Source organism: Mauremys mutica, chromosome 1, assembly GCF_020497125.1.
Source record: "Mauremys mutica isolate MM-2020 ecotype Southern chromosome 1, ASM2049712v1, whole genome shotgun sequence".
Taxonomy (NCBI): Eukaryota; Metazoa; Chordata; order Testudines; family Geoemydidae; genus Mauremys; species Mauremys mutica.
This window is the reverse complement of record NC_059072.1, coordinates 267,568,470-267,590,856: the sequence shown is the minus strand read 5'-3', so window position 1 is coordinate 267,590,856 and position 22,387 is coordinate 267,568,470. Positions and strand designations below refer to the sequence as shown.

General features: G+C 41.4%; 1 protein-coding gene and 1 long non-coding RNA gene across 2 annotated transcripts in view; both read left to right on the top strand.

The window, feature by feature from the left end:
* LOC123366288 overlaps positions 1-4,723 on the top strand; it is a 247,874-nt gene extending 243,151 nt beyond the window's left edge. The window contains exon 3 of the long non-coding RNA XR_006578020.1: positions 4,528-4,723. This is a non-coding gene — a long non-coding RNA (uncharacterized LOC123366288). The remainder of the gene's footprint in view (positions 1-4,527) is intronic.
* Positions 1-22,387, top strand: part of HS6ST3 (heparan sulfate 6-O-sulfotransferase 3) — a 546,915-nt gene that overhangs the window by 274,633 nt on the left and 249,895 nt on the right. The window lies entirely within an intron of this gene.

The window sequence follows — 22,387 nt, the reverse complement described above, 5'->3', positions numbered from 1 at the left end:
TATAATCATTACATATCACTGTGGTTCTTTGGCAATGTACCAGGTTAGCCACCCCTGCTTTAGTCTGTTGGAGCCTTAGTCAAGGAGGGAGATAGAGGAGTTGTATTTGACTCCCAGTTGGTACATTACATTTAATATTAACCAGTGCAGTTGAACAAAATGCCACCCCTCACCCCTACAGTCTCACAGATGGGGGGAAGTCTTTGTGTGAGCCAGCGAAACCTTGGTGTCTTTAAGGACTGTGTCCCCCTCTTTTCCTTATGGGCTTAAGGAGGAGGTGGCTCTGTGGCTGATTGGTTGGACAGAAGAGTACAGCATAAGCCTGTTGGCACCTGCCTCCCAAGGTGAGGGCTTATAAACACTTCTCTCACTGAGGGCACTGTTCTGCTCTGGGAAGAAAAGCTGCTGCAAGGAGGCAGGCAGCAGAGGAGATTGCTGCATTGACATGAGGCTGTGCCCTCCCCCATTCCCTGCAGGGTTGGGTGTCCTTAGGGTGACCAGTGTGGTCTCAGTCAGGACAGGCTAGTGTAGACTAGACACTAATGTTTTCAATCTCTTCTCTTTATTAGAAAGTCTTACAAGCCTAGGGTTGCTGCAGAAGCGGCCAGGGAAGTAGTGGAGAGCACACACAGCTGGCAGGCAGCCCAGGGGCTGAGTCCAGAGCTTTTCCCTTGCAAAGGAGACATGTACCCAACTGGCCCAAGGAGGAGGATGGAAGTGAATGTGAGTGTTTTTACCCCCAGCAGAGATTTTCTTTAGCTGGGAGTGGCTGAATGGATCCTGTGTAGGGACAGAGTAGTTGAAACCCCCACTTCTACCCCAGAGCTCTGAGGAGCATGACAGAGAACTTGGGGAGAGACAGAGACTTTCCCAGGTGCTGGAATCATTGAGATGTTGGCGGCCATATGGTATATGCACAGTAACCTTATAGGGTTGCCAGGCATCCAGTTTTTGACCAGAATGCCTTGTTGAAAAGGGACCCTGGCGGCTCCAGTCTGCACTGCCAACCAGGCCGTTAAAAGTCCAGTCGGGCACCCAGAAGCAGCCGCCAGGTCCCTGCAGCCCCTGGACACATGGGCGGCCAGGGAGGCTCCATGTTCTGCCCGCACCCTGAGTGCAAGCGAAACAGATCCCATTGGCCAGGAACCACAACTAATGGGAACTGCGGGGGTGGTGCCTGTGGGGGCAGTGCCTGTTCGGTTTTGTGCAATTAGAAAGTTGGCAACTCTATGACCTTATGGGGGGGATTTCTTTGGGCAGGAAGTGTAGGCATGTGCTCTGGAGAGGGAGGATGGTTGAATACCCTGACCATGCTGCCCTCCAGCTCCCTCTCTCCTCCCCGCTCCTGAGCTGGGATCAGGTTAGGAAGGAGAAGTGAGGGAGAGTTGGGGACTTTCCCAGAGGCTGAAACCACTGACTGTGGTAAAAGCAGAAAGTTCCTTTCCAGGGACTTCAAGGATGGTCTTTAAGGTTTCCCTTGGACAGGAGGTTAGGACCTCCTCTGTATAAGGATTGAGTGTTGGAGAGATTCTTTTTTCTGGATCCCTCAAAAGCAAGCAGTGGCCTGGTGTGCAAGGCTCCATGTGCAGTCAGTAGCTGGCTGCCAGACTAGCATTGCATTGTGGATATCCTAGTGCCCAGACATTAGGGTGTAGGCAGAATAACCCCTGAGTAGAGGAATTCAGGAGTTGTTCCCCTGCAGGCCATGCATGGATGCATGAGTGGGGAGGTGGCAGCAGCCAACAGAGGGTTACTCAGAGAGGGAATATAGGGACAGGGGCCAAGGCCATTGTGGCTGCTTCCCCTGCACGTGGGTGAGGTGCATATGGTGGGGTGAGCGCCCCAGCAAGTAACCTTCCCAGTCTTTCAGTAAGGCAGGTTTAAACAGTAATAGCTGCGCCAATCTTAGTGCACCTTCTCAAAAACAACAGAGATAATATCTAAAGGGCAATATATAAATTTCTTTTCCTATTCAGGGCAGACATTGATTATGGCTCTTGTGATAGATGAATGATCCATGTGAACGTGGAGCTGGCTTTCTGGAAGTAGAACATTTTGTAAAAGTAGGTGTATACAATCTGGTAGAAAGGTTTGATTTTGGTACAAAGGTCTAATTGGGTAATGATATTCTGCCTACCCGAAATGTTTTACTATAGTTAGAAATGGCATTATACAAATAAGGCATTTGATTCATTTAGCGTATTTTTATTTTATTGTCAACATGCTAAATGTGGTTTTATTTGTATTTAATAATTATGTCTATGTCTGTCTATCTATATAGAATAATCTACTAAATTGATTATAGTTGCTTTGTTTAGATTAATTCTAGCAAACAAGATAGCTTAAATATACTTTGATGAATAATACATCTGGGAACATTGCCCTCTGTTATGCAGTGTAAACCCAGGGTGGGTTGAGAACAGGAAATCTTTGTAGTTGGAATGTGTTATAGTAAATCAGGGGCTTCTCTGTTGCCTGATTAGTCACAGATCTCTTTAAAGATGAATGACTCAAGGGCATTTCTCCTACGGTGTAAAGACCGTTTGTTATCCCTCCCCAGTCAGTCATAGCACTTTTGTGAGCATTGCCTCACTGTGTCACATTTCGAGGTTGGTTATTGTAATACTGTGAAGTTACCCAGGATACAATCTGGACTGATGAACAGCTGTGTCCCCTCAATTCTCCAACCTGGGGTGCCTTTTACACTGCTTTGCTGTGAGAGCAACCGCTCCTGATCTGCTCATACACAGCCTCCATCATGTAAATCACCCCCAACTATACTGTATGAGTGCTCTAGGCAGGTTGGATCTAAGTTTTAAGTGTAGACTAGACACTAATGTTTTCAATCTCTTCTCTTTATTAGAAAGTCTTACAAGCCTTTATTTATTTTCATTGCCAGTCTTTGGAGTTTGCATCCCATTTTTGAGAGGTGACCAGAACTGCTTACTGTTTCCTCCTCCAATATGTTCCTTGAGCATAGTGCAGAAAGATAACATTGCAAAAAAAATGTTTAAAAATACTGCCCTCTTCCCAAAATGTTGAACCATATTATAGAATTCACCATAGGTATACCTTATTCTAGTGAGCAACAAACTAACATGGCCTTATGAAGCAGAACTCCAGAATGCATTAGAAATATGTTTGAAAGGAGTGTCAACTAAAGGAACAATTCTGAAGTTGGGGATTTTGTATATCATTAGAAAGAAATACCTATTATTTCTTTGGAAAGCTGTAAATTTTAAGGATGAGCTGGAAACACCAACTTCATTCTTCAGTTAGTCTGTGTCAGGATGCTACACAAACTTTCATCTGTTTCAAAAAGAAAATTAACATTGTAATATGCACCTGAGACTCCCCATCTGTAGGAAAAGTATCAAACTATGGTGGGATTTGTTTCCCTGTCAGATCAGGTTCCCTTGTGGAGGTGAAGCAAAGTACCACCAGGTTAGCTATGGGCTTAATATAGGACTTGCTTGGTGAAATTCTGTGATTTGTGTTTGTCTGAGATAAGGCAGGATGGTCAGAATAATCTCTTCTGACCTTTAAAATCTATGAGGAGAATAGAGACCAGTGGGCTGCATGCAGATATATTGCTGTGCAAGAGGAGCAGGAAAGAATTCATAGACTTCATAGAATTCATTCTTTCTGGCTGACCTTGACTTCCCTCTGTCTTTCTCCAAGAAATACTCTCTTTGCCTCCAGGATGACTGACTCTGCCCCTTTCCACTGTTAACATGCACTGCCCTCAACAATCATTGTTCTGGGGTTTTGGATTGTTGCAGACCCATATCCAAACAGTATTAATCTTACCTCCTAAACGTTTGCCACTGCTTTGCCAGCTTTCTCTCTGTTCTTCGGGATAGACGTGCTCCTCCCCCACTTATTGGATACCCCTTTCTGGCAACTAGATATAGGGGTGTGCCCCTCCTCCAGATACTTGTAAGTCTACCGCTGATCTTAGAAGCAGCAATACCTAGAGCTTTTTCGGGAAATAGCTTCTGCTATCCTGCTGCTGGTCATGACCTTTACTGATTACATGAAATAGCCCGCAGCAGAAAGTGGAGCTTCTCCTTAAGAAGTGGGGAGGGGCAACTGGGAGCCTGAAGAAAATGCAAACCATAAATTACAATTTAAATTAATAAAAGAAAGCCCATGCCAACATTACCTCTTCTATACCCTGTGCCTCACTTTTCTGAAAAGTGATAGTAAAATTCCAGATCTGCTTTAACAGGTCACCCCTAAAAATCAACACTTCCCTTGAATATAGAAAATAGTGCAAATGCCATGGTAAATTATATAGTGTGAGAGGGTAGTTTACTTTATGAATTGGGACCAAGTGCTTTGAAATCTACTTAATGAACAGTAGTGTATGAGAGCTAGTTTATTTATTTATTATGTTCACAACTGATTTTATTTCTTTTTCTTCTGTTTCCTTTTTGATCTACTTCCTCTGATCTGCTAATCCATCATCTTATGTGTGAATGCTGGGAACGTGGGCTCTCTCTTGGGATTTATTCAAACTGACAGGTAAGATGTTTATTTAAAATATTTGCCGAACATAACTTTCACCTTTGTTCTACTTGTAGTAGTCCCAGGTATTTTTATGTTATACTACAGGAAACACTTTTCATTATATAATATGTATATGCTATGAATCATTCACTGTCCTTGAATGTAAGAATTGATGGCTATCATTATGGTACTTTAATGCAGTCTGAAAAATGCTGATGAACTAAATTGCTGTTTGGATGTACTTATCAACTTTGTTCATATATCTGTTTCAGTGATTAAAAAAAAATCCATCTTGAATACTGATGACATTATTGTTTTCTATATCTACCATATATGTGTATGTGTTTATGCAAAGTCAAGTTCCTCCTGTAAGGAAAGATACATATTTGATCCAGGGAAGGCATGGTTAGTACCTGACACATGGGATGATGAGTTTGTGATATATTAAGTGATCATAAGCTAAAGGTTGGCGTTCTTCTGATCAATGATAATAGAAACTGATTCCATTCTAAGAATGTTGCCCAGATGTTTTTCTTAACAGGTTCCCTCAATCTCCCAACTTGAATACAGTGTGTTTAGAAATATACCTTGGCCACTTTGAAAGTGATTGATGTAGTGCAAGACCATTGGGTGAACGTGATGTGATGTTAGCTTCTTAACTGTAACTTTGCAGTGAAGAAAAAAAATCAGTTCATATGTATTTTGTTCTTCAAGTGGCACTTCAAGCTGATATCTTTCAAGTTCACCTTTGCTTTTTGGAAAAAGAGAAGCATAAAATGTGAATTTTTTTTCTAGATTACAGTTGGCCCTACATGCAGAGTGATCTGAATTTTGAATCGCCACAATGTTTTGAGGAGTATTTATATATGTTTTGGTTTGCAGCCATCTTTTAAATCTAAATTAATCCTAGGAAAGTCAATAGGTCTACGAATATAAACTTAAGAAATAATCATGTGATCTACTTCACTAAAACAATATTGACTTCTTTATGAAAAATGTACTTTAATCAAAGAATGAAATCAAAATCAATGTGATCAAAATATTTGGAGAAATGAAAATGATTGAAACTAAGTCAGTATAGGAATTTGAAAGAGTTATGAAGTATATATTTGGTATGGACTGTCCATACAGAGATGAATGCACTTAAAATACTAATGCATCATGCTATTGATAATGATTACTAATATCAAGCATACTGTGTGTATTTATTTTACAGACGTGGCCCCTACCTAGTAGTTACAAAAATAGCTGTGTTTTATAGCTGTGATGTCATTACAGAGCTATATTTCACTAGAGTTCAAATACACCATTCTTTTGGTATTAGAACTATGAAGTATAGTTGATTTCAAGTGTAACATAAAGAGAAGAGGGGAAGGTAGGCTTGTGAGGGATGTCTGTATTGCATTGTTTAAGGTTATCATATTAAAAAGAAAAAAAACCCAACAACCTACCAGCAGGACTGTGATGGGGTGTACAAACCCAGATTGGGTAACAAGGGGTTAAGCATTTATTTTTGGCTCAGCCGGCCCAGCCCCGCAACACCCGAAGCAAATGCTCCATTTGCTGGAGGAATTAAAAGGCAGTGAATTAGCTCATTTGGGTGGCAGAGCTGGAGGTGCCCACCTGCTGCCAACTGCTTCAGCAGAACAGAGGGAAGCCCAAGACTCTGACACAGCTGCGAGGGAAGGGAGGACCCTCCCCTGAGACAACCTGAGAGGGAAGTATCCTGTGGAACTTGGATATTTGTAACCCCCTTTATTTATTGTGGTTTGGGTTTCCACACTGGGGAAAGCCTTGGACTAAGCTGACCCCGGGGGTGGGAGGGGAGGTAGATGAGAGGAAGAGTCCCAGGGAGGACAGTCTTAAGCAGCCTTGGTTACTGGTAGCCCAAAGGGCCATGGATTGGAGCCCGGTGGAGTGGGAGAGCCCGGGCTCTCCTCCCCACAATCCCCTTGGCAGGGGATGACCACTGGGCCATGCTTCCCAAGAGAGGACCGTTACAAGGACAAATGAGCATTAGAGAGAGGATGGTTGGATGGTCACCAAGTTACTCCTTGGTAGTACAGCAAGTAAGTGATAGTTGGATATTGAGGATGAGACATAAGTCCATGTCTCCTCCGACATGCCAGACTCCACCCATTTTTCTTTCATACACTTGAGTACTAGGGAGTGGTTGTGCAAGAGGCTTGAGACGTATTCCTTCTTAGTGTAGAGAACAAAACATAGTGCTTACACTTACTTATGGCTAAATATAGCCTATGTCCACATTTTTGCTGGAGAACAACCACCTTGCACTCCCTTCTGTGCACTGACTTGTAAGATCAAAGTTTCAGATTGCTGTTGTCCCAGTAAATATCTGGTAGTCTCTCCGCTTGAATTTCAAAACTATAGATAGCAATTTTTTATAGTCCTAAGATGCTGGATGTACTGAATTCATGACTTTTTTGGGAGCAACAAAAGCTTTCTTCTCACAAGAAAATATTAATTTTCATATAAATAACCAGCAGCTCCAGATAATTTGCATCCAAGAGTTTTAAAAGAGCTGGCTAAGGAGCTCATTGGACTGTTGAGGCTGATTTTCAATGAGTCTTGGAACACTGGGGAAGTTCCAAAAGACTGGAAGGAAGCTAATGTTGTGCCAATATCTAAAAAGGGTAAATGGAATGATTCAGGTAATTATAGGTAATAGTATCATAGAAGTGTAGGTCAGGTGTTTGTTCTAACCTGTTTTTAAAATCCTCCAGTAATAGAGATTCCACAGCTTCCCAGGCAATTTGTTCTGTGCTTAACTACCCCGATAGTTCCTAATGCCCAGCCTAACCTTCCCTTGCTGCAATTTAAGCCCATTGCTTCTTGTCCTATCCTCAATGGTTAAGGAGAACAATTTTTTAGCCTCCTCCTTGTAACATTTTACATACTTAAAAACTGTTATCATTTCAGCCCTCAGTGTTCTACTCTCCAGAATAAACAAACACAAGTTTTTCAATCTTTCTTCGTAAGTGATGTTTTCTAGACCTTTAATCATTTTTGTTGCTCTCCTCTGGACTTTCTCCAATTTGTCCATATTCTTGATCTGTCAGTCTGCCATCAATCCTGGGAAAGGTAATGGATCGGCCAATACCAGTCTCAGTTGATAAAGAATTAAATGAGGGTAAAATGCTAGTCAACATGGATTTATGGAAAATAGATCCTGTCAGGCTAGCCTGATTTTTTTATGGGATTACAAGTTTGGTAGATAAAGACAGTAATAGTGTTGATGTAAAATACTTCTGTAAGGTGTCCGATGTGGTACCATGTGACATTTTGATTAAAAAAATAGAACTGAAGAACAGTGACTCTGAAAAAGATTTGTTGGTCATGGTGCATAATCAGCTGAACATGACCTCCCAGTGCAATGCTGTGGCTAAAATGACTAATGCAATCCTGGCATGTATAAACAGAGGAATCTTTAGGAGGCATAGGGAGGTTATTTTACTATTGCATTTGGCGCTTTTGCAACCAGTGCTGGAATACTCTGTCCAGTTCTCGTGCCCACAATTCAAGAAGGATGTTGTTAAATTGGAGAGGGTGAACATGAAGGTAATGCCAACATTTCTTGTAGTGATAGACTCAAGGAGCTCAATCTATTTGTCTTAACAAAGAGAACATTAAGGGGTGAATTAATTATAGTCTGTAAGCACCTATGTGGGGAATAAATATTTAAATATGGACTCTTCAATCTAGCAGAGAAAGTTATAACGATCCAATGGCTGGAAGTTGAAGCTAGACAAATTCAGACTGGAAATAATGGTGAGGGTAATTAACCATTGGAACATTGTACCAATGGTTAATTACTTAGTGGAATCTCCATCACAGGGAATTTTTAAATCTAGTTTTTCTAAAAGATATGCTCTAGGACAGGGGTAGGCAACCTATGGCACGCGTGCCAAAGGCGGCACGCAAGCTGATTTTCAGCGGCATTCACGCTGCCCAGGTCGTGGCCACCGGTCCGGGTGGCTCTGCATTTTAATTTAATTTTAAATGAAGCTTCTTAAACATTTTAAAAACCTTATTTAATTTACATACAACAATAGTTTAGTTATATATTATAGACTTATAGAAAGATACCTTCTAAAAATTTTAAATGTATTACTGGCACCTGAAACCTTAAATTAGAGTGAATAAATGAAGACTCGGCACACCACTTCTGAAAGGTTGCCGACCCCTGCTCTAGGAATTATTTTGGGGCAATCCCATGGCCTGTTTATACTGGAGCTCAGACTAGATGATCACAGTGGTCCGTTCTGGCCTGGAATCTGTGACACCCTCTGCCAGGCCTGAAACTGTTGGGTATTGACCGTGTCCAATTGGAGTCAAAGGCAGTAGTGTGCAAACTTCAGTCACATGCTGGCCCTGTAAGAGGCACAAAGATGCTAGGAGATCCATTTTCCTATCTCCATAGCTTGAGCAGCACTCCCAACCTTCTTTTCTCTGCTTTTCTCCTTCTTTGACAGCCTGTTCAATAATAGCACTTTATCCTGAATCTTTTCAGGCCTCTTGGTGTAGGCCTGCTGACTGATGTCCTGCTTTAGCACCAAACCCTACATATTTCAGCTGCACCAGGGCTCCTCCCAACTGTTGCCTCCAATAATCTGGCAATTTTTGCTTTCTCTCAGCACGTATGGCCTGGCCTGAGCTTCTGTATAGACACACACAAAGCACTTTTGCGGCTATGTAGCCTGTCAGCCTGCCCTGAGCCAAATCTCCAGTAAAAAGATCATCCACCTAGAGTGTGATATGCTACACACAAAGCTGTTTGTGCTGATCTCTTCCACAGAGGGCAGATGCAATACCAGTATATTGCATTTCTATTGTGTGATGTTCTTAATGATTACTAGTAGCTTTTTACTCTCATATTTTTAATTTGGTATGTGCTTGATCAAGTCTTTCCAGTCACTCCTTTGATAGGTCTAAGCTGCAAGCTACGATTCTTTCTAGGGTGACATCCATTGTTCAGAGTGCCTTAGAAAATAGCTTTTCTGTGGTAAAGGAAGTAAGCCCTGCATGGGTGTTTAGTCAAAAACTGGTTCCTGAGCTAGAGGATCTTATCTGTCCTATACTGATTGTGTGATTAAATATTTAGATAAGAACTGTAGGACTGCACTGAAACTTTGCTTGGGAGCTGCCTACAGAAGTTGCACAACCTCTGTGAGTTAATATTTCCCACACAAGCGGATACAATTTGCAGGTATAATGTATCTTGTCATTGAGAGTTGAGTTCCATTTAGTTGATGGCAATTGTCACCAAAGTACAAAATGAAATCATTCCAGGACAGTGAATATGAGAGGTCTATGGGCAGTTCCTGTTCCTGTGTGAGATTACTTGATTAAATTGCTGCTTCCTGGGCTATCTATAGATTGTTTCAGCTTGTATGACTTTCAGATAAATTCCACATGTAGAACTGTGTAATTAAAGAATAACAGTCTTGTGTCAATCCACTCCAGTGACACCTTCAGCTGAATTAGGAGACCGAGTAATGAAAACAGTAAGATACAACTTCCCTCAGTGTGCAGTGAGAGATTAATGCATATGAATTTTCCATTTTGTTTGATTGTTAAGCCTTAATAAGATTTCTGGGAATTAGTATGGGAGAATCTACTACCCATGGATTTGTTTATATCCGTATTAGATGTATTGTGCATAAAGATATGTGTGAGTTTGCTTGTCTTGGACAATAGAAGAATTTATTGCAGCTGCCAATAAGTGAAAATGTACATTCATAATTAATATAATGGATTGTAAACTCTGTGTGTGTGTGTGTGTGTGTGTGTGTGTGTGTGGCACTTTCTTGTGGGGTTGTCAGATTTCCCGTAACAAAAAATAACCGATACTAGCAATTATCAGGATGTAGCTTGTATCTGTGTATGTTGTGTGTATCAATGTGATTCATAAACTCTGTGGAATATATTCTTTAACTTTCTTAAATTTTTAATCTACAAGATACTGTAATGATGTGTGTCATGAGCAGATTATGCCGTGGTTGGCAACAATATATATGTGACAAGTTTCCCATTCAATGTGTGTTGCAGCTCAGGCTCTTCGTTAATGGCTAGGAACAAAGTATGATCTTGATAAGGACTTGCCTTGCAGAGTTGTTTAGATGCTTAGTTATGGTCAATTTGGAGAGAACAGGCATCTAACATAGGTTGTAAACTGGGGTATTAGTCAGACTAACATTGTATCTTCCAGTTGCTTCCTGATTTATACAGAAAAAGTCAATGGCATTCTGCTTATTCATCACTGATAAACTGTTATACACAGCTGTTTTATATTCAGTCTCCCACTGCTGTAGTCTTTTGATAACAATATGATTTATATTTACACACACGTTTTTCTTGACAGTAGTTGTATAATAACAAAAGCCATGTTGCTTTTGGGTAGTGGTTTTAAAATCTCAAGTTACTGCGATTTATTCATCAGTGTCACATATCAAAAAGTTAGAGTGTGGGTTAAAGCAAAAATTGGTATAGAACTTATTTTATCTTGTAGAATGACGTAAAAAATGTGTGCTAGGTTTCCTTATCTCTAGTAATGTACTTCTGTGGGTTATTTCTTATTTATAGTCTGCTGTTAACCTGTGCATTATTTTATTATTTATTTTAAAAAGAGCATATAGCCTAAAACCAATTTAATACTTGGTAAATGAGCAAACTTCTGTATTTTACTGGATTAAAGTATTCCTGTTTTCCTAAATGTTTGGATTTGTTTGGTTAGGAAACTACTTTCTGAATTGATAATCATTTTCTGAGCCAAAAGTTGGAGAATATTATTTTAACAGCAATCGAAAGTTACGCATGAATTGTGTCTTTCAAAGCCAATAACACCGCTAATTGCATATAACCTTCCCAGCTGAGCACTTGTGCCAAAGTAGAATAGGAAAGTAAAATAACCTCCCTACCCCTGCTAAAGATTCCTCTGTTTATGCATCCCAGGTCGCATCATCCCTTTTGGCCACAGTGTCACACTGGGGGTCATATTCAGCTGATTATCCACCATGACCCCCAAATCTTTTTCAGAGTCATTGCTTTCCAGGATAGACTCTTCCATCCTGTAAATATGGCCTACATTCTTTGTTCTTAGATATATACAGTTACATGTAAATATATATCTGTTAAAACAGATATTGTTTGCTTGTGCCCGGGTTTCCCAACAATTCAGATTGCGCTATATCAGTGGCCTGTACTCTTCATTATTTACCACTCCCACAATTGTTGTGTCATCTGCAAACTTTATCAATGACTTTATAACGTCTATATTGTTTTCTTCTGGGTCAGTGATAAAAATGTTAAATAGTGTAGTGCCAAGAGCAGATCTTTGAAGGACCCACTAGAAACATACCCACTCAATTATAGTTCTATTTAGAATTACTTTTTGAGACTTATCAGTTAGCCAGCTTGTAATCCATGTAATATATGTTGTTGTGTTAATTTTATGGACTAGTTTTTTAATCAAAATGTCATGTGGTATCAGGTCAACGTCTTACAGACTTCTTTTATCAATCAAACTTGTAATCTCATCGGAAAAGATATCAGGTTAGTTTTACAGGATCTATTTTCCATAAATCCACGTTGATTGGCATTAATTATATTACCCTCTTTTAATTCTTTATTAATTGAGTCTCATATCAGCCAGTCCATTACCTTGCCCTGGATCAATGTCAGGCAGATGGGTCAATAATTACACAGGTCATCGCATTAATTCATTTAAAATATTGGAACAACATTAGCTTTCCTCCAGACTTTTGGAACTTCCCTGGTGTTCCAAGAGTCACTGAAAATCAACGTTAACGGTCCAATGACTTCCTCACCAGATCTTTAAAAACTCTTTGATGGAAGTTATCTGGACCTTCTGATTTTAAAATGTTTCACTTCTTCTGTTTAATGTCCTCTGGAGATACTATTGGAATAGAAAGAATTTTATCATATGATGAGACAACATCATCTGTTTTTTCCCCCAAATACAGAACAGAAATATTTATTGAACACTTCTGCCTTTTCTGCATTATTACGATAATTCTACCATTTACATCTAGTAATGAACCAGTACCATTTTTAGGATTCTTTTTGTTCCTAATATGCTTTAAAAATGCCTCTTTATTGTCTTTAACTCTATTGGCCATATATTTCGTCTTGTGTCCCTTTGCTTCCCTTATCAGTTGTCTACAATTCCTAACTTCTGATTTATATTCATTACTATCATCTTCCCCTTTCTTTAATTTATTATATATTATTTTATTGTTCATAATGCCTTCACTTTCCCCTTTGCCCCAGATTGGTTTTTTACCATATGGGCTTCTTCATCTATTGTGGCTTTGTGGACATGTACTATAGTATTCTTAAACAATTTTTAAGAATAAAAATTATACAAGTTTTTATACTCCTGTACTTCAGAAGACCTGCTCCAATCCTCCAGCTAACCTTCTCCTCACTAATATAAATACTAAGTACTTTGTCCTGATGTGCATTCTGTTTATAAAACTTTGGTCATCCAATCAGGGAACAGAAACAATACAATCTGAATTATGTGACCAATCACAAAGCACAAAGAGTGTATAATGAATGTGAAAACATCCAGTATAGTTTTTCTCTAAACAATCCACAATCTGAAAATTATTCATTCATATTATTTGGAGGATACTTACCAATAGCAAATACTGGAGTGGAAATGAGGATCAATTCACAAATTTAAAGAAGATCAGTATTCAATGTATACATTTTTTGTGAATAATAATTTGACCATCTCCAGTAATGGTGACTAATCCCATCTGTTTGCTCATGAGTCTCCTGACAACCCTCATTGCTATTTTCCTATCACAAGTTGTAAGTAACCCTCAGTTAACTTCAGTGTGGTAGGTGTCCTGTGGTAGAAGATCATTGGCCCCTATGTTTAGAGGTTTTCATATTTTTCCAAACCTCTAGAACCATTCTTTAGTTGAGTCTCTCTGTACTGCCACTTTCATGAAAATGTGTTATTTCTTGTGTCTTTTAGAGCCCCGTGGGATTCTGTCTATATTCAGGAACTGCAATAGACTTCAAAAATTAATTTGAGCTATTTTAGATTATGCCTTGCACTTGTTATGTCAATTGATGTAACTAATCTACACACACACACAAGTTACACATCTTTTCGTATACATTTTAAGATGATAAAATTAGTTTTCCTTGACTCATTTGCCCTGTTGAGAGTTGCACTTTAGGACTAGAAGATGGAAAATAATTTGAGTTGGATCCAAAATTCTTATCACAACAATCTTCTTTTGTTCATGTTCTGTGTTTTTTCAAACAATAATCAGTATGCTATCCTAGATAGTTTTCAGGTTGTGGGAGGGATTACAAAGACTTTCCTATAGTAAACACTTACATCCATATTATGACTTAGTCAAGGAGGACTGATTTATAGTGATTTTTTATACTTCTTAAATATACGGTAAGTTTGGTTTCCCAAGGCTAATTTAACATTAATTGTTAAGACTGTTTGTAGTTATCTTGACAGATTTACCGTTAGCTTTCTCTTCTGAAATGTATCAATTGTGCATACATAAAAAGTTAATAAATAACAACTATTTACCAATGTATGAATGCTTGCTTCTCACTCATGTTTCTTATTGTTTCAATCTGGATTCAGGAGGTGCTTTTATCGTTTAGTTTGTAATTCTGTTTATTCTAGTTTGTACAAGACCAAATATTAGAATGTTTTAAATCTTTATGGTTTTTTATTCTACTTAATCTATAAATGATGTGCAGTCTGTTATAGTAATTTTCTGCATCATTGTTCCTCATCGTTGTTTGCTTTTCATCTGCAAAACTAACCCAAACTTTGCTCATTCAGGAATAAAGAAGCTAGTAGACAAACTGTGTACATCATGCTAGCAGACCAGCCATGTGAGAGGCCCCTGCACCCTCTCTTTGCCATGGAAGATATCGCTGCACCAGTCTCTGTTGTCCGATGTAATTTCAAGCGTGCTACCTACAGTTCCACAGAGACATTATATAACTCATGCTTTTCTTCAGGATTTGCACAGGTAGAGGATTGAGCCACATTATTCCAAGTCTGATCCTCTCATTCTTGGGTTCAGTTTAGCCATGTATTTTCTCTAATTTCTCAGTACAGATAATGTGTGAGAATGTCAAAGTAAGTCTTTAAGCTGTTGCTCTTAATTCAAATCATACATATATCCTGTTCTCTCGGTATGGACTTCACCTGATTAGGAGGGAAATAGACTTCTAGGATGGAGGCTGGCACAACTGATTAAGAGAGCTTTAAACTAGGAATTTGGGGGAGATGGTTGGGAGATGTCCAGGTAATCTCCATGCCGGAATTTAACATTCAGAGGGAAGAAAACAAAGTAAGAGAGGATACAGCCGTGTGCAGAAGAATGGACATAAGGAGGAAGGGTAGTGTAGATACCAGTCTAATAGGTGATACTGGTGGTAGAATGTCTGTGCCTAACCGGGTAAAGAATGTCAGTGAAGCCAAACAGCAAAAATTAAGATGTCTGTACACTAATGCGAGGGGCCTAGGTAACAAAATGGAGGAACTAGAGCTACTGGTGCAGGAAGTGAAACTGGATATTATAGGGATAACAGAAACATGGTGGAACAGTAGTCATGACTGGAGTACAGTTATTGAAGGCTATGTGCTGTTTAGGAAAGACAGAAATAAAAGCAAAGGTGGTGGAGTAGCATTGTACATCAATGATGAGGTTAACTGTAAAGAAATAAGAAGTGATGGAATGGATAAGACAGAGTCTGTCTGGGCAAAAATCACATTGGGAAAGAAAGCTACGAGAGCCTCCCCTGAGATAGTGCTTGGGGTGTGCTACAGACCGCTGGGATCTGATTTGGATAGGAAAGAGACCTCTTTAATGTTTTTAATGAAGTAAACACTAATGGGGATTGTGTGATCATGGGAGACTTTAACTTCCCAGATATAGACTAGAGGACAAGTGCTAGTAATAATAATAGGGCTCAGATTTTTCTGGATGTGATAGCTGATGGATTTCTTCACCAAGTAGTTGAAGAACCAATGAGAGGGGATGCCATTTTAGATTTGGTTTTGGTGAGTAGTGAGGACCTCATAGAAGAAATGGTTGTAGGGGACAACCTTGGTTCGAATGATCATGAGCTAATTCAGTTCAAACTAGATGGAAGGATAAACAAAAATAGATCTGGGACTAGGGTTTTTTATTTCAAAAGGGCTAACTTTAAAGAATTAAGGAAATTAGGGAAGTGGATTGGAGTGAAGAACTTGTGGATCTAAAGGTGGAGGAGGCCTGGAATTACTTCAAGTCAAAGTTGCAGAAACTATCAGAAGCCTGCATTCCCAAGAAAGGGGGAAAAAATCATAGGCAGGAGTTGTAGACCAAGCTGGATGAGCAAACATCTCAGAGAGGTGATTAAGAAAAAGCAGAAAGCCTACAAGGAGTGGAAGATGGGAAGGATTAGCAAGGAAAGCTACCTTATTGAGGTCAGATCACGTAGGGATAAAGTGAGAAAGGCCAAAAGCCATGTTGAGTTGGTCCTTGCAAAGGGAATTAAAACCAATAGTAAAAGGTTCTGTAGCCATATAAATAAGAAGAAAACAAAGAAAGAAGAAGTGGGACCGCTAAACACTGAGGATGGAATGGAGGTTAAGGATAATATAGGCATGGTCCAATATCTAAACAAATACTTTGCCTCAGTCTTTAATGAGGCTAATGAGGAGCTTAGGGACAATGGTAGGATGACAAATGGGAATGAGGATATGGTGGTAGATATTACCACATCCGAGGTAGAAGCCAAACTCGAACAGCTTAATGGGACAAAATCGGAGGGCCCAGATAATCTTCATCCAAGAATATTAAAGGAACTGGCACATGAAATTGCAAGCCCGTTAGCAAGAATTTTTAATGAATCAGTAAACTCAGGGGTTGTACCGTACGACTGGAGAATTGCTAACATAGTTCCTATTTTTAAGAAAGGGAAAAAAGGTGATCCGGGTAACTATAGGCCGGTTAGTTTGACATCTATAGTATGTAAGGTCTTGGAAAAAATTTTGAAGGAGGAAGTAGTTAAGGACATTGAGGTCAGTGGTAACTGGGACAAAATACAACATGGTTTTACAAAAGGTAGATCGTGTCAAACCAACCTGATCTCCTTCTTTGAGACGGTAACAGATTTTTTAAACAACGCAGTGGATCTAATTTACCTTGATTTCAGTAAGGCATTTGATACGGGTTCCACATGGGGAATTATTAGTTAAATTGGAAAAGATGGGGATCAATATGAAAATTGAAAGGTGGATAAGGAACTGGTTAAAGGGGAGACTGCAACAGGTCATACTGAAGGTGAACTGTCAGGCTGGAAGGAGGTTACTAGTGGAGTTCCTCAGGGATCAGTTTTGGGACCAATCTTATTTAATCTTTTTATTACTGACTTTGGCACAAAAAGTGGGAATGTGCTAATAAAGTTTGTGGATGACACAAAGCTGGGAGGTATTGCTAACATAGAGAAGGACCGGGACATCCTACAGGAAGATCTGGATGACCTTGTAAACTGGAGTAATAGTAATAGGATGAAATTTAATAGTGAAAAGTGCAAGGTCATGCATTTAGGGATTAATAACAAGAATTTTAGTTATAAATTGGGGACACATCAGCTGGAAGTAACGGAGGAGGAGAAGGACCTTGGAGTATTGGTTGATCACAGGATGACTATGAGCCACCAATGTGATATGGCCGTTAAAAAAGCTAATGCAGTTCTAGGATGCATCAGGCGAGGTATTTCCAGCAAAGATAAGGAGGTGTTAGTACTGTTATACAAGACACTGGTGAGACCTCACCTGGAATACTGTGTGCAGTTCTGGTCTCCATGTTTAAGAAGGATGAATTCAAACTGGAACAGGTACAGAGAAGGGCTACTAGGATGATCCAAAGAATGGAAAACCTGTCTTATAAAAGGAGACTCAAAGAGCTTGGCTTGTTTAGCCTAACCAAATGTAGTTTGAGGGGGGGATATGATTGCTCTTCATAAATATATCAGAGAGATAAATATCAGAGAGGGAGAGGACATGGGCGCCAACTTATATGGGCTCCTGGGGCTTTAGCCCCAGGAATATTCACAGACAGGGGCTCTGCTCCAGCAATATTTGGAGCTAGGTTTCTCCCCTGCTCTGCGCTGCCAGCAGCCCAGAGCCCTTTAAATCCCAGCCGCGGCCGGGAGTCAGAGGGCTCTGGGCTGCCTGCAACCGCGGGGAGCCCAGAGCCTTTTAAATCCCAGCCGCGGCTGCGATTTAAAGGGCTCTGGGCGGCCGGCAACCGCGGGGAGCCCAGAGCCCTTTAAATCCCAGCCGCGGCCGGGAATCAGAGGGCTCTGGGCTGCCCGCTGTGGCGGGGAGCCCAGAGCCCTTTAAATCCCAGCCGCGGCCGGGAATCAGAGGGCTCTGGGCTGCCCGCTGCGGCGCGGAACCCAGAGCCTTTTAAATCCCAGCCGCGGCCGGGAATCAGAGGGCTCTGGGCTGCCCGCTGCGTCGGGGAGCCCAGAGCCTTTTATATCCCAGCCGCGGCCGGGAATCAGAGGGCTCTGAGCTCCCCGCCACAGCGGGCAGCCCAGAGCCCTCTGATTCCCGGCCGCGGCTGGGATTTAAAAGGCTCTGAGCTCCCTGCCGCAGCGGGCAGCCCAGAGATCTCTGATTCCCGGCCGCGGCTGGGATTTAAAGGGCTCTGGGATCCCCGCGGCTGTGGACAGCCCAGAGCCCTTTGAATCCCAGCCCCTGTCCGCTGATTGCCCCCTCCCCAGACCTCTGCCCCAACTGCCCCCCAGAACCTCCACCCCCTATCTAAGCACCACTGGTCCTTGTTCTCCGATTACCCCCTCCCGAGACCCCTGCCCCTAACTGCCCCTTGGGACCTCAGCCCCTATCTAAGCCTCCCTTCTCCTTGTCTCCAACTGCCCCCTCCTGAGATTCCACCCAACTTCCCCCCCAGGACTGCACCCCCTACCTGTCCCCTGATAAACCTCCTAGACTCCCATGCTATCCAATTGCTGCCTGTCCCCTGACTGCCCCTTCGAACCTCTGCCCCATCCAACCCCTCCTGCTCCTTGTCCCTTGACTGCCCCCCGGAACTCCCTACCTCTTCTCCAACCCCCAAACCACTTACTGTACCACTCAGACCAGCGTATCTAGCTCCGTGCAGCTCCAGACAGTTGCTGCCATGCTCCCCCATGGAGCCCACAGCCCTCTCCCACCCCCAGCACCTGCCTTCCAAATTTGAACACCTCAAAATTCAGGAGTGCTCAAGCTCTGTTTGGGCAGCTTTTACTTCATTTCTCCCAAATCAGTTTCCCCTGCAAGGTGCCAACTGAAGGTGTTGGAGAACAGAGAGATCGGGTGGCCTCCTAATGCCTGGAAAAGAGACAAAGGCCGGAGGAGGGAGTGTCAGTGCCTGTGCGGACTTCTGGGAAGTGCACGGTGTGGAAGGGGATGCTGTGATGCTTTGGAACAACTCCATACAAAGCCAGTCAGGACTCTGGGGGAGCCTCCTCTCTAGGAGCATACTGTCTCCAGGGCAAGAAGCTTACACCTTCCTGGGTCTGACCTCGGAGCATTCAGCATGCCCTTCCATGTCATGCACTTTCCAAAGTGAGTCTGCCCAGGCTGGTCCTGGGGCAACCAGAGGGCCCTGCACCCCAACTCCGCAGTCAGATGTGACTCTCAGCCAGACAGTAAAACAGAAGGTTTATTAGATGACGGGAACACAGTTTAAACAGAGCTTGTTGGTACAGAAAACAGAACCCCTCTGTCAGGTCCATCTTGGGGGGTGGGGAGCCCAGAACCAAGTTGCTGCTTCTGACTTTCCACTTTTAATTGACCCTTGTAATCTTGTGGCACTGACGCGTTGTAGCTTCATTTTATATCGGCTTACAGGGCGGGGGGGGGCACCACCATTTTGGGCCCCACCAAAAATTATACAAACCTGCCGCCTATGGGAGAGGAATTATTTAAGCTTTGTACCAATGTGGACACAAGAACAAATGGATATAAACTGGACACTAGGAAATTTAGACTTGAAATTAGATGAAGGTTTCTAACCATTAGAGGAGTGAAGTTCTGGAACAGCCTTCCAAGGGGAGTAGTGGGAGCAAAAGACATATCTGGCTTTAAGACTAAGCTTGATAAGTTTATGGAGATCGTAAGTTTATGGAGATGGTATGATGGGATAGCCTAATTTTGGCAATTAATCTGGCAATTGATCTTTGATTATCAGCAAGTAAGTATGCCCAGTGGTCTATGATGGGATGTCAGATGGGATGGGATCTGAGTTACTACAAAGAATTCTTTCCTGGGTGCTGGCTGGTGAGCCTTGCCCACATGCTCAGGGTTTAACTGATAGCCATATTTGGGGTCAGGAAGGAATTTTCCTCCAGGTCAGATTGGCAGAGGCCCTGGAGGTTTTTCACCTTCCTCTGCAGCATGGGGCATGGGTCACTTGCTGGAGGATTCTCTGCAGCTTGAGGTCTTCAAACCACAATTTGAGGACTTCAATAACTCAGACATAGGTTAGAGGTTTGTTATTGAAGTGGATGAGTGAGATTCTGTGGCCTGCATTGTGCAGGAGGTCAGACTAGATTATCATAATGGTCCCTTCTGACCTTAAAGTCTGTGAGTCTATATTGCCTCAGGTACCTTGCAACAAGATGAATTATGAATACTTGTAATTATCACAATGATAGTTCCTGATATGTATGTCACTGTGGATTCCATTGGGGGGAAATATATTTTAGGTGTGTGGTTTTGTGGTTTTGTTTTGTTTTTCAGTTAAGTGGCTCAATTGTAAGCTTTGGCATAGTACTTTTTGTGATTTTTGTTAGATCTGTGCTTTTTTTCCCCATCATAATTTTATTTTGTTTTTTATTAAATGTTGTATTTTCCCTCTCTAGTTGCTAAAGATAAATACCTTTTTTTTACATTTTTACTGGTGTTGTGGGGAATGCTGTTACTTCATGTTTCATAGTTACTTTATCTCATAGTTTCAGTACTAATCCTGTTAAGAGATGATCAGTAGTGTTTCTCGGGTCTCTTTTTTTTCTGTCCAAGGGGCATTTGGTAGTTTGAATATATGCATTCTTATTTGGATTTTTTGACCCACTCTACCAACACTTTTAGTTCTTCAGCTTAGTAGTTCTCACGGGAACACACTCAGGTGTCATTGAAAACACTTTGGTTGTCAGTGTTTGTAATCTGCATATTACCACATGTACAATGCTAGTAGTGCATGAAAACGGGTGATGCATCTTGTTAGAGCCAAGTTTTCAGCAACTCTAGTGAGTACTGTTGAGCCAAATTCTTAAGTGCTTAATCATGCTAAACTTACATTGAAAACTTTACAGGAGATTTGGATCAGAAAGAGTTACAGAATTTGGACAATTGTTTGTGTGTTCAGTATTCTCCAGATTATGCTTATTTCCAATTAATTGCTACTATGATTGTTTTAGAGTTTTTGCACTCTCAGCATGGCATCAGCTTGGTCCTTGAGGCCATTTTTAAAATGTGCAATGTTTCAGAGTCTAATTTTTTAAACCATCAGGGTTCATTGATGATTCCCCTAGTTCTGGTCTTATTAATATAAATCCACTTGCTCTGGACTGGCAAGCACTATTTTTATTTTTTCTCTGAGATTGCAGTCAGGAATATCAGCAGTTCTCAACCTATTTACCGTTGTGGGCCACATATGCAGCCCACAATGTGTTATGTGTTATATCTCTATGGCCCTGAGGATATGGGCTGCAGTTCTGTGCTGACTGGGCTGCAGGTTGAGAACCACTGCGATGTTATGTATGTGTTATCCTTTGAGTGATTGTACATATGCATGTTCCTCTATGAGTATGCATGTGCTTCGTGGGCCAGAACATAGTCTTTTGGCCAGCAGTATCTACATGGTGTGCATACACCCATAGTCTCTTTGTGCTCCACTATTAGAGAGAGATGCTCCAATAACCATTAGTTCTTCTCAGTCTCCTCACAGTTTAGAGATGGAACGCTTGCTGTCTCTGCAACAGCCAGCAATCTTTCTTACCAGTTAGCTAATTGTACAGTTAGTAGTAGTTAGTTTGCCTGTTGGAAAATTGTTAGGTGTTAGAATTTTATACTCTTAGTAAATTTTGTAATTTTTGTTGTAGTTAATTTGAAACCCAGGAGGGTCTCTTCTAAGTCTTCAGGCTTCAAATACTGCCCAGGATGTGATGAACCTATGCCAGTACAGGACGGGCATGTGAAGTGCCTATATTGTCCTGGAAAATCTATTCAATCTGTAAGTCATTCATTCATCTCTTGAACAGGAAGGACAGAGGGGGATGACTTTAGATCTCCCTAATTAATTAGTCCATAAGAATAGAGTCTGATCTGCCCCCATTAGACACCCCCCTGTTTGAGACCCATTGGAACTGAAGCCCTTGTGGAATAAGACATCGTCCAGCTAGACCTACTGGTACCAGCAGTACTTAGAGGTGTATCATCCTCAATTGATGAGGTCATCACCCCATCTTCACCATCCTACCTGATGACCAAGGACAATATCAAGAACTTTTGCAGAGAGTGGTGACTGAACTTCAGATCCCACTTAAGGAGATCCACTATACGCAGCATAAACTCCTGGACATCCTGCAACCCACTGGTCCCAATTATGTGGCCCTCCCAGTAAGTGAGGCCATCGTGGTACCAGACAGAGTGGTATGGCATACACCTGCATCTTGCACCCATACATCTAGAAGGACTAAGAGACAATATTTTGTGCCTGTGAAAGGAGCAGCATTTTTGTTCACCCACTCTGCCTCCAACTGCTGGTAGTACAAACAGCCA